This window comes from Callorhinus ursinus, unplaced genomic scaffold, assembly GCF_003265705.2.
Source record: "Callorhinus ursinus isolate GAN/ISIS: 27379988/994484 unplaced genomic scaffold, GSC_fseal_2.0 scaffold4, whole genome shotgun sequence".
Lineage (NCBI taxonomy): Eukaryota > Metazoa > Chordata > Mammalia > Carnivora > Otariidae > Callorhinus > Callorhinus ursinus.
In genome coordinates, this window is record NW_027397066.1 from 70,095,019 (window position 1) to 70,107,399 (window position 12,381).

The window sequence follows — 12,381 nt, forward strand, 5'->3', positions numbered from 1 at the left end:
ATTCATCCCACTACCTACTCTTCTTCAAAGCCCAGTTTAAATTCCCCTGCTCCTTAATATGACTAATTCAGCCCATTCAACCGACCACATACTTTCATCTGCTACTGTACTCAAAGTTTGGCTGCACATTCTAGCCATAATCTCAAATTGTTTCAAGAATGCTACTTTTCTTTCTTAGGCGCTGTGGTTAGCTCCCTGAGGGCAAGGACCTTATCTTAAAATTTTGCTGTGCATTTTCCATCGTATTTAGTGCTGTGAGTAATTACATTCAGTGCATACTTGCAAGGCATATTTGACTAAACACATCCATCACAGTTATTCATTTAGTAAATGAGATAATGAAAAGTCAAGTGCTCGCCAAAGGTAAATCATTACTATTAATTCCCTCATTCATCATACATGTACAGCAGCCTCAGGGGCTAGGGAACCTAGGATTGCAGTTTTAATTTCACCTCAGATCTCTCCATTTTGGAGCCAGCCGTGAAGTTTAGATTCACCTAGGGCTCAACACTATCAGCCCAGGACTACGTTTACCCCCAGGCCCCCTATCCAGAGTGGACCAGGTTACCTTATCCGAGAATAAACCCAAACTGTTGAAACTCAAATGACAAGATACTGTTTGCTCATGAATTCAGGAAGACTTTCTTGTTGATTGTTGAAACCCAAATCTTTTTGTCTGCAGGAGGGGTATAGCTGCTAGGACATAACTTTGCCAAGTGGCAATGTGTAGTCCTATGTAGAAAAATGAATATTCTTTATTTTATTCGATTACGTCGAAACTTGTACTTAATTTTTTTAACTTTAGGATTATCTTAGTTTCAGAGGAATTTTAACAGAAGAATTTACATACTTTTTCAAAAATATTGAGTATTTGAGTTTCCCCTCGGGCATATGGGGTTGACGAAGTGCTGCCAGCACACCTTTGAAGATCACTTTACAACTGTGGGAAAACTCACCGAACTGTTTTCGTTGACCCCGCTATTTCCAAGTTGCTATATTGCTGCAGGGAGCTGGCACAGCCCTGCTCTTTCTCTCTTCCCTCTTCTCCTCACGCTTTCAAAGCCCAAATCCGCCCGGTGAGAATATGGAAACAAGGCTGGAAGCCAGGGAGGGCAAGGGGGGAGGGGTTATTTAGAGTCACAGGGGAAGAGCAAGCAGTTAGACATTTTTCACTCTCCCTCACACTCCCTAGGGCCATAAAATTCTGTTTCTGAAGTTGGAAGCGTGGGGGCGGTCGGCCGCGTTTTCAACTTGGCCTAAAATTAGGAGTCCACACTGCAGGGGAGAGGAACTTCGCTGCCTCACGACCGACCTGAGCGTCGGGTTAGCCGGAACACTAAAAGCCAGGCCCTAGGCACCAGTTGTCATGGGAACCGGGGCGCTAGTCTCCCCGGCGACCTCGTCCCTAGGGAGGGGGCGGAACTAGAGGCCGGGAGGGCCAATGGGGCGGAGGGGAGCGGCCGGTCGCGGATCGCTCTCCTCCTAGAGCCCGGGAAGGCTTTTGAGTGACAGGAACGGGGGCGGGGCCGGCGCGGGCGGCTGAGGTGGAGCCGGCGTTGTGCTAGTAGCTTCGGCGGCGGTGGTGCGGCTAGGCTCACACACCATGATCACGGCCCCTAGAGACCGCCTTGCTGGCGCGCGGCACTCCCTAGCTCCCTGGTCCGCCTCAGCGCCCTCGGCAGCACTCGGAGCCGGCTGCAGGAGTTGAGCCGCCCCTCGCCAGAGGGTTTTGGCAAAGCTCTGGGAGGCGCGCGGAGCACAGGAGGGCGGAGAGGGTACTCCAGCGCTCGGGGGTCAGGCGGTCGGCCGGGTCGCGGCTGGAGGGGCGTTTCCGAGGCGTGGAGGAGGAGGAGATGCTGCTCCTCTTCTCCCCCTCCCCAGGCTCCTTCTTCAGCTCCTTCGGCCCACGCCCGCAGCCGCTTGGCGGAGAGGAGGTGGTGGCTCTCGGCGCCCCAGGCTGCTGCCGGCGGCCCGCCCCGACGCCGCGTCGGCTCAGCCCTCGCCTCGCGCTCCAGTAGCCGGACCGGGTCTCCGGACGAGCGGGTAAGGACGAAGGGCAGCCCTGGGCTCTGGTAGGATATGCGGTAGTGCGAAACAAAGTACACCAACGCTCCCTGTCCTCTCCCAGCTTTTGCTCTAGCCCCTGAAACCAACTCCTCTGTTGCCCTGGTGGGGAAGGAACTTTTCTTTGGTTTTCGTGGTGAGGTGGCTGGGGTGGGGAAGGATGAGATGAAATTTCGTTGTGAATTAGGTAGATCCACCTTCTCCGCGGAGGAAAGCCGGGTTCTTGAGACTGAAACCCCAGAGGGAGGGTAAGAGATTGCCAGGTAGTAGGGAGTGACATCGCCCCATCCTGCTAGTACAGCTCTGCGCTGTGCGTACTGTGGGAAGGGATCCCGGAGTCTGTTTCTAATTTCTGTAAATGACTGTGGACATGGTGTGGTTAGAGGCCGCCCAGAAGAATGTGTATATGTAAGGGCTCAGGGAAGAGGGGGTGGGAAGGAAGAGGGGCAGAGGGAGAGACACTGCCTGATGCAAGCTCTTTTATTGCTTTTCTTATCCCTGCCTCAGTTAAATCCCCCACCCCCACCCCGCCTTTGCTCATTGCTGGATTCTGAGTACAGAAAGTTGGAAAGCTAAAGTTTGCTAAAGTCGAGTGAGTTCTTACAAAGTTTAATTGCCCTATGTTGTGAATATATTGGAGAAGGGGGGGATGGGGAGAAATACTACGACTAAAATAGATTTGTAGCAATACAGTTTTCATTGGCCTTATACATACATGATTGACACCTCCACACACTTCCAACTAATCTCTTCGACAGCCTTGTGTTATGTTCGTTTAATTGCATCTTTGAAACAACAAACGCGGTGACTTCATAGGGAGCTGCCTGGAGCTGAGTTTACCTCTCAGAAAATGGGGCAATCGGGTTTGTTTTCAAGGCGGGGACCTAAACAAAATGTAGGACACCTGATCTGCGGGATGAAGGGCACTGGTAACTAATTAGCAAGACTTAAAAGTTCACATCTGTAGAGTTTTACTGAAGGATGGGAAAATAAATAAAAGTTGCTGTATTATGAAACAAGTGTTGGTATTTTCCCAAATTCGTGATGACTGGGTTAGCAGGATCAAAGTGAAAACTTCCATCATGCTCACTGGTTGCTTTTGGTGGTGCTTTGATAAACATTATTTCTCCTTTTAATATCATCAGTATTTTTTATTACGTCTATGCTTTTATTGATTCAGTAAATTCATACAGAGGCGAACTAGCTGCTTTTTTAACCAATTCTAAATTTATTATACTTTTCCATAATAACATTGTGTCCTAACTTTGATGTTCTAGAGGCTTTGTGGGAGTATGTGTGGGGGAGAAGGTAGGATGGAAGCTGGAATTAAGGTTAGAAAAATATCTATGGTTAGTTATTAAGAAAAGATTAATTTGTAGTGACTTTCACTTTTACAATTAGAGAATTATGACTTTTACCATTATTTAGGTCTGTCTTTTGAATTTACATTTGTGCCACCACAATGTTTACTTCATGTAAAGCTCCTTAGTTTTTGGAGGGTGATTACTAGCATCCAAAAATATTTATAAATAATTTTTCATGTCACACAAATACACAAACTGTTAAAACCAATGTCAGTTTAAAGGATGAATTTTGGCGCTGTAATACGGATTAAAAGTTCTAGAACTTACATTATCTTTTCCTGGAGGCCTGCCTCCAATGCAGGGAGTGAATGTGAGAATTGGCTAATCATTTGTTTCTGTGCAGATAATAGGTATCATTTTAAAAAAATGGAGTTTATGTCTTCTTTATTATTAAGAAAAAACAGGTCTAATCCTTGCTTTGTTCCACTTTTAATAGGCTAAGGATTGGATGGGGGAGCATTGTAGCTTCTCTTGTCAATTGAGTATATTTTTTTCCAGCTCATCAAATTGCCCAGCCTCAAACATACGGGGGAAGGGTAGGACTACTGGGGATAAGCTACCGCTGCTGCTTCCTTTTTTTTGACAAGAGTTTGTAATTTTTAAATAAATTATGAAACATTTTTTGTAGTATAATTAAATAGTAATTAATACCATTTGAAATTGAAAAGAAACACTACAATACACTAAGCCAGTGCATTTATGAGTTAATCCTGTCAATGTATTCTTATTTTGGAATATGCTTTGGGAGAAGTTTGTGCCATTAATTAGAACAGTGAGCTGAAGGTATTCTTTAGTGCCTCTGATGTAACTAAATGTGACTCATTTGTGTTAATGTCACTTTACAGGGTAGGGGCCTGAAAAAGAAAAGATACTGAGTCTCAGGATAGAAGGATTAGTGCTGATAGGTAGGGAGTGGGGGTCTGTTGCTCTGGATTTACCTTTTTTTTTTTTTTTCTGAGAACCTTTCTCCCCTAATTTGAAAATTAAGATGGGTTGAACAACTAAGGAACTGAAATTTTAAAAGATTTCTTTTAATGAGTAAGTTAAAGTTCTACACTCAGTGTAAATATATCAAAACTACGGTCTGCAAACTGCTCTGTGAGGAGTTCCAACAATCCTTTAAGTGGAGGGGGTAAAATGAAAAAGTCTTTAAAACCCCTATCTTCCTGTTTAGTGTCAGGCAGCTGTGAGTAAGCATCTTGTTCTATCCTGTCCGAAGAATGTGTGACTATACCTAATAGCTTATGAGGCAGTAGGAGACCAATTGTTTAAGTTCTTAGGATAAAAGGCAGCTACTCCTAAATGGTCTAGTGTAGCGGCTGGTGTAGATTTGAACCACAGACAAACCTGTTTTTTCCCAGGGTTTGCTATCATACCTGGATAATGCCGGAACAGGGACTGGTTAAGCACCTGTTTTAGTATGTTTGCCTTATCCTGTGCTCCACCACTGAATCCTGCTTTTTCTTTCTTTTTTTTGTTTGATTCCAGTGTGAAAATTTACTGAAACAAATTTCCCCAGAGAGAATCCTTCTGCTGTAGAGTGTGGACTTTACTGTTTGACAAACATGTGTCCAATCCTAGGGAATATCTTTAAATCTACTTTCCACATCTGTAAATAATAATATATACCTCCCAAGATATGTTGAGGATGAAATTAAATAATATACATGAAATTGGCAAAGGCAAGTTGACACTCAATATTTAGTTTGTCCTTCCTTTCTAATCTCTTTTACATAATTGAATAACATTCAGTGATAAAAATTTATGATTGGGGGCGCCTGAGTGGCTCAGTCGATTGATCGTCTGCCTTCGGCTCGGGTCATGATCCCAGGGCCCTGGGATCGAGCCCCGCATCGGGCTCCCTGCTCAGCGGAGAGCCTGCTTCTCACTCTCCCTGCCATTCTATCTGTGCTCTCTATCTCTCTGTCAAATAAATAAATAAATAAAATCTTTTTTTAAAAAAATATATGATTGTATAACCCATATCACTTCTGAATGTTTAGAATGTGTAGCTAATATTTAGCCCTCAGGTGTTTTGACTTGAATTTGGGTTGTCAAAGGCCCTCTTTGCCTACCAGCAAAGAAATGTCTTTAGTTGCATACTGCATCTATGCTTAAGAAACAGTTTCTCATTTTCTTTCTAGTTTAGTAATACTCAACTCTGACTCTATGTTAGAATCTCCAGGGTAGCTTTAAAAAGCTTTTATGCCCAGGACTCAACCCAAACCAATTAAACCAAAAGCTTGGGGGGATGAGACCCAGGCATCCATATTTTTGGAAGCTCCCTAAGACAATTACAACTTGGAGCCAACTTGTGAACCAATATTCTAGTCCTCTCTAGAAAATGAATATAGAAAATTTGTCCCCACAAATGCAGCAACATTTTTATATTGTGTCATGGTCCTTTCGTCTTCATTAAGTCATAATTAAAAAATTTTTTTTCAGAAGCATCTATGTATATGCCCATTTACAAGACTTTTACTATTTGAATCAGAATTTAAGGTACGACTATTTCCCTCTACTTCTTTTAGTGCTGCACTGTCCATTGTTGTAGTCCAGATACATGTGGCTAAGTTTACATTAATTTAATTAAGTGAAATTTAAGATTCAATTTCTTATTCCCACTAACCGTATTTGAAGTGCTCAGTAGCTACTTGTGGCTAGTAGCTGCTGTATCGGACAGCTCAGATATAGAACATTTTTATAAATCATAAAATTCTGTATTAACTGAAGGATTTTTAAAAACTTTTAATTTTTTACTGTAGTATAGTTGATATACTACCTAGAGGTTTTGAAATTTATATTCCATTTTCTCATCTGAAGTGGGTGTATATTCATTTCCCTTAGACTTATAATTTAAAATATATTTCTTATAGTTTTTTTAAAAGATTTTATTTATTTTTCGACAGAGAGAGATAGCGAGAGCAGGAACACAAGCAGGGGGAGTGGGAGAGGGAGAAGCAGGCTTCCTGCAGAGCAGGGAGCCCAATGTGGGGCTCCATCCCAGGACCCTGGGATCACGACCTGAGCAGAAGGAAGATGCCCAACGACTGAGCCACCCAGGCGCCCCTATAGTTTTTTTTCTAATGTGGAGAAATACCACATATTTGATGCTTATATTACATCTTTACTCAATCTGCTATACCTAGTTGTAAGGTTTTCCTTTTCAAAGTTAACTGAGACAAAGTTAACTGAGAGGTGGAACTTCAGTGTGCTTTATTTATATCAGTATGCCCTGAATCTAACCAATGGCTTAATTGCCCTTGTGTACTCCAACAGTTTCAAGTTGGGAAATAGAGAAAGTCATCATTTCAATTCAAGTGTTGGAATTTGATTCAAGGTTTTTCTATCTGGTGAAGGTGTTTTTGTTTTTTGTTTGTTTTTCTTTTAGTTATAGAAACTCTTGGTTGTCATATGATATGATTAAATTTCCCAACAGAAAACCATCATATTAGTTTTAACATGAACATACAGATACATGAGAGACTTTATTCTTTCCCACAAGGGAAAGCATCCCCTTCTACAAAGAATGAGGTTCCTAAACAATTTGAGGTGGTTGGAAGCTAACACTATGTCATGAATTTTATTGGTGTTTACCACTTGTTAACTACTGATGCATAGCTTAGAAGAAACTATGATGTGTGTAGTCCATCTCATTTTTATGCCACCCCCCCCAAACACCTAAAATAATCAGTTTTCTTTATTGGTTTAGTGTGTTCTGAGTAGACATGGAAACAAATCATTTTCAATTAAAAGTATTTTTTTTTCTATTGGTAGATGGTACATTTCTTTTTACATAAACACATGCTTTGTTTACCTACTCGGATCAGACAAGTTGCATCCAGGATAATGAGAGTTATTTTGTTGAAAGGATGCCTGATGGAATGTTTTGTATACAATATTGTTTTCATGTTTTGAAGCTTTTCCACTTAGCTCTAATGTAGTCTGTGGAAGAAAAATGAAACTTTCTTGTTGAATAACTTAAGCTTAGAATGATTATGTAATTTGAGAATGTGGTAGAAATATTCAAAGTTGGTGTTTTTTGTTTGTTTCTTTTTGGGGTTTTTTGGAAGAAAGAGCCTGGGAATTTTTTAAAATTAGGGAACGCTTTTAAGAAACTTAGTTTCTCTCAGCACTGCTAAGTATTACTTAATGTACTTTTTCTGTAATTTTAAAAATAAACATTTAAATTATTAAGAGATGATTATTTTAGGTGTTAGTGTAGTCAGATATCTCTTCTAGAGAACATTATGTAATTCAGTTTTGAAGTAAAAAAAATCAGTATTTTGGTACAGGAATTTCCCTCATTGTAAGGTTTTGATTTATTCCCTCCTCAGTGTCTTTCATATTCTTGACTTGTGCTGAGATGTAATTTTATGGAATTATTTGAACATAGTATAATTCATCCTTCACACAATCTGCTTTAATTTTATTCTGATGCTAGTATCTATACTTAAGGTATAAGTGTCAGGCAGTATTTCAAATATAACATAGCTCAATTTTCTAAGTATTGTGTGAAAATCTACCAAAGCTAAAATAGCTGTACTTCATGAAAGCTAGAATAGATGTTTTGTTAAAACAAAAAACAAAACAAAACCCTGATAGTTAAAGATATAATATAATAGAAAACTTAGTTCAGGAATGATCAATTGTGAAACTAAGAGAGATAAAACTATTGTAGATATGTATCATTCAGTTGAGCTCAGTCAGAACTTTGAAATTCTGGCACTGTTTTGAGGTTTATATAAATGAATAGCAAAAAGGAAATGTGTTATTACATAGTACCCAGCAATACTGGTAACTTCAGTTATAATCCAAGTCAGCATACCCTGCAACACTCATATGATACAATTCTTACACTTAACAATGAAAAATCTAGACTGTATTCTCCATTATTAAAATTTCATAGGAATTTCCTTTAATCTTTAAATAAAATAAAATATTTTAATGTGGCCACGTAATATATCATACTCATTGTGTAACTGAAGACCATACTGAGTTATGTTTTTAAGTAAGATTGCATCTGAATCTTTCTCAGTGTTTGTTAGTACATCAAGACTTCTAACTTCAAAGGAATTTTAAGATTGTATTGAGATACTAAGATTTAATTGAAAAATGAGTGATACTATTCTTCCACCTAAATGGATACTAAAGAATCACTGTTGGTGAGCCAAGCTAGCTGAGTGTTTCTCTAGTAGCTGTATTGATGAATCAGGACCAATCTAACCACATTCTGATGCACAGCTCCCTTTCTAATTGTTCTTACATTGAATTCCTCTTATCTGCCAGAACCTCTGCGAGGCACAGAAGGGACACATTTCTAAGACAGCAGATAAGTGGAATAATCTATGGCCACATAACTTTAATTACTTGAATTCATGCCAACTAAGTTCATCTATTGACAGGATATATTGACATAGAACAGCTGTGAAGATAAAATTAAACAACATGTAAAATTGCCTTGTAAAACTTTGCAAACACATGTGTATCTATCTGAGTGTATATGAATTGTTTTTAGATGGCAGCTGTGCATGGTACTGACCACTCCTGCTTGATTTAGAGAGACAGAATAGCATGGTATTTAGAGCATAGACTCTGGAGCTAGTCTGGGTTTTGATTTCTTTTTTTTTAAGATTTTATTTATTTATGTGACAGAGAGAGAGGGAGAGAGCACAGCAGGGGGGGCAGTAAAAGGAGAGGGAGGAGCAGGCAGGGAGCCTGATGCTGGGGGTGGGGGGTAGATCTTGATCCCAGAACCCTGGGATCTTGACCTGAGCCGAAGGCAGACGCTTAACCATCTGAGCCACCAAGGCACCCCTGAGTTTTGATTTCTGAATATGATTTAGTTTGTGTAAGTTTCTTAACCTCACTGTACTTTAATTTCCTTATCTGCAAAATGAAGATAATGATCAGGCCTCTTATGGGATTTTTTAAGAACCAAATGAGTTGTTAATACATATAAGCACTTAGAGCAGTGCCTAATGCAAACTAAGTATTTAATAAATACTAGCTATTATTATTTTTGGTATACTCTGATTTATAAGAGGTTTATTTTGTTTGTTTTAACACTGGGTAAAGGTAGTACATGAACTTAAATGTGCTTTTTTGTTTCAGTTTATGGCACTACTTTGTTCCTTGGGTTACATGTTTCTTCCACTTATTACCTGAACTTATATGATGTGTGCCTGATTTTTATACACTTAATGGAACTTGTAAAAATAAATGTCATTCTCTTCAAACTATTCATTTTTAGAACATTACAAGTCCTGTTTGGAGTTACTTTTAAAACATATAGCATGTTTTTTTGGTTTTTTTTTTTTTTTTTTTTAAGATTTTTTTTTTTTTTTTGAGAGTGAGAGAATGAGAGATAGAGAGCATGAGAGGAAGGAGGGTCAGAGGGAGAAGCAGACTCCCCGCCGAGCAGGGAGTCCGATGCGGGACTCGATCCCGGGACTCCAGGATCATGACCTGAGCCGAAGGCAGTCGCCCAACCAACTGAGCCACCCAGGCGCCCTAGCATGTTTTTTTGAATCTCCTTTTTGGTGCCAGACCTATTTGAGAGTAGGTTTGATTCAATTAAATAATAGATTTGTTACTGTTTTAGAAAGGTGAGTGTTTCAGGAGTATAATTTGAATTAAAATGAAAAATGCTTATAAAGTAAAAGGAGTGATTTTTAAAATGTGGCTCTAAATGTAATTAAAAAAGAGAGTCCCAGAAATGTTCCTGATATTATGTTTGAAGACAAGGTTATGTATCCTTCTAAAGTATCTATTTTGAAAGATAACACTCTCGGATATATAAATCCTAGTGTATTTAAATGTACATGTTCACAAACTCACAAACACAGCTAATACCTAATATTTGTAAATTTTATGTTGCTGTGCTCCTGGGAGTGTTGTATAGCATAAACTAAAATTGTTTAGAATATATTTTTGGGCACTCTTCCCTAACTAATACTGTGAACACGTTTAGAATCTTTAATATGCTAATAATCTTATTAATCTCCCAGATGACATATATATATAATTTTTCATTTATTTGTCAATAATTATAGAATTCATAGTACATCTCTTAGCATCTCATAATAGGAGCACTGATTTGAGAAATGCTACATGCAATATTCTTTGTGCTTGCCCTATCCAAGACTAATGCAATGAATTATTTTGCTTTTTCCAATAGAAATTGCATAGGATTGCTAGTACAAGAGACCTAAATACAGTGTACAAGGTATAATGGCCTAAAGAAGGTAGGGATTTATTTTTCTCTAACATATCACAAAATCCAAGCATAATACTCCAGATCAAGTATGGCAGTTTCAAGACATGGTAGTGAACTCAGACATCTTTTTTCTTTTCTGTCTCCTTGATGCATGGCTTTCATCCTCAGAATGGCCTGTGGTCAAAAAATGACTGCCAGCATTCTGTTCAAAATGTGTTGTCTTTCTAGGCAGGCAGAATATAGAAGAAATGGAGAAAATGGCAGAAAAAGGTGTGCCTTCCGAATGAGTCAGATCCTTTCAAAAAGTTTTCTTGAAAGGCTTACCTAGTGACTTCTGTTTATACTGGCCACCCCTACTTGCAATGGAAGCTGGGAATTCTAGTTTTTTCTGGATACTTGGCTATTCCAAAACTAATTAAGGAGAACAGATATTGGGGGTTCAGTTATTGTTTTTGGCAGAGTTCCTAACATCTGATCTCCATTTGTTTCCAGTTTAGTGGATTTTTGTTGTAGTATGCATAAATTATAGACCATATGCTGGGTTTTTGGGGATGGAAGGGAGCTTGGTTTTATTGACTTGCCACTTGATATTTAACATATAAATAATGCTAATTAAAGTGCCTTAACCTAGAGGATATTTGAGAAACTGGATTTACTCTCTTCAGGCTGGATCATGGCCATTAAGATTATTTGGTACTTTTATACTTTGTATTGTTTGATATTTAATTCCTTGTAATAATATGTCTTCACACAATTTTTAGTATTTGACCTACCCTTGACATTTTAAATTGAGTTATTGTTGATCTTTAGCAAAACAAAGTTAATGTATTTATATTCATTTTTAAGTGTTTAGCTTTTGTGAAAACTATAGGTAGTGTTATGATTTATTTATTCATATTCAGACATAAATTAGGAAGTAGAGTGTAGTAGAAAGAACACAGAGTTTTTTGGGTTTTTTTTAAGATTTTATTTATTTATTTTGACAGAGAGAGGGAGAGGGAACACAGCAGGGGGGAGTGGGAGAGGGAGAAGCAGGCTTCCTGCCAAGCAGAGAGCCCTATGTGTGGCTCGATCCCAGGACTCTGGGATCACGACCTGAGCTGAAGGCAGATGCCTAATGACTGAGCCACCCAGGCGCCCCAAGAACACAGAGTTTAAATTTAGATAGTCTTTGGTTTGCATTTAGCTCTTTCCGTAATTAGAGTCATTGGATAAGAAATTTAATCTTGGGTCTGATCTGTAAAATGGAAATAGTAATACCTACCTCATAAGGTTTTGTGAATTTTATTTGAGTTATTACACATACAAAATGATTGGGTCCATTGATTCAGTTTACAAGTATTCTTTACCTTTCACTTCCCTCTTCAGCTTTGTGTATATTGGGGGAAATAGCAGCCAGAAATATGATTAATAATCATAAGACAAAAGTGTGGTTTATCTCTTTATCACACAAATTTTAGCCTCTCTGGTATACATTGTCTTGATTAGGTCATTAACTGTGCCTTGGTTATCAGTTTGTTTTTTATGTAAGATGTTTTTATTTATTATTGCTATTGATTTTTAAAGATTTATTTACTTATTTTAGAGAGAGAGTGGGAGAGGGAGATTAGAATCTCAAGCAGATGCTGCACTAAGCATGGAGCCTGGGCGGGGCTTGATCTCACAACCCGAGATCACTATCTGAGCCAAACCCAAGAGTTGGGTGCCTAACTGATTGCCCCACCCAGATGCCCC

General features: G+C 39.1%; 2 protein-coding genes across 17 annotated transcripts in view; one reads left to right on the forward strand and one right to left on the reverse strand.

Annotated features, from left to right (window-relative positions):
- Positions 1-1,309, reverse strand: part of MAPK10 (mitogen-activated protein kinase 10) — a 556,562-nt gene extending 555,253 nt beyond the window's left edge. Inside the window, exon 1 of the mRNA XM_073891887.1 lies at positions 957-1,309. The gene's annotated coding sequence lies outside the window, so the exon portion shown is untranslated. The remainder of the gene's footprint in view (positions 1-956) is intronic.
- Positions 1,310-1,581: 272 nt separating this feature from the next.
- Positions 1,582-12,381, forward strand: part of PTPN13 (protein tyrosine phosphatase non-receptor type 13) — a 204,381-nt gene continuing 193,581 nt past the window's right edge. For all 16 annotated transcript variants that reach the window (XM_073891890.1, XM_073891892.1, XM_073891894.1 and 13 more), the window contains exon 1: positions 1,582-2,043. The gene's annotated coding sequence lies outside the window, so the exon portion shown is untranslated. The remainder of the gene's footprint in view (positions 2,044-12,381) is intronic.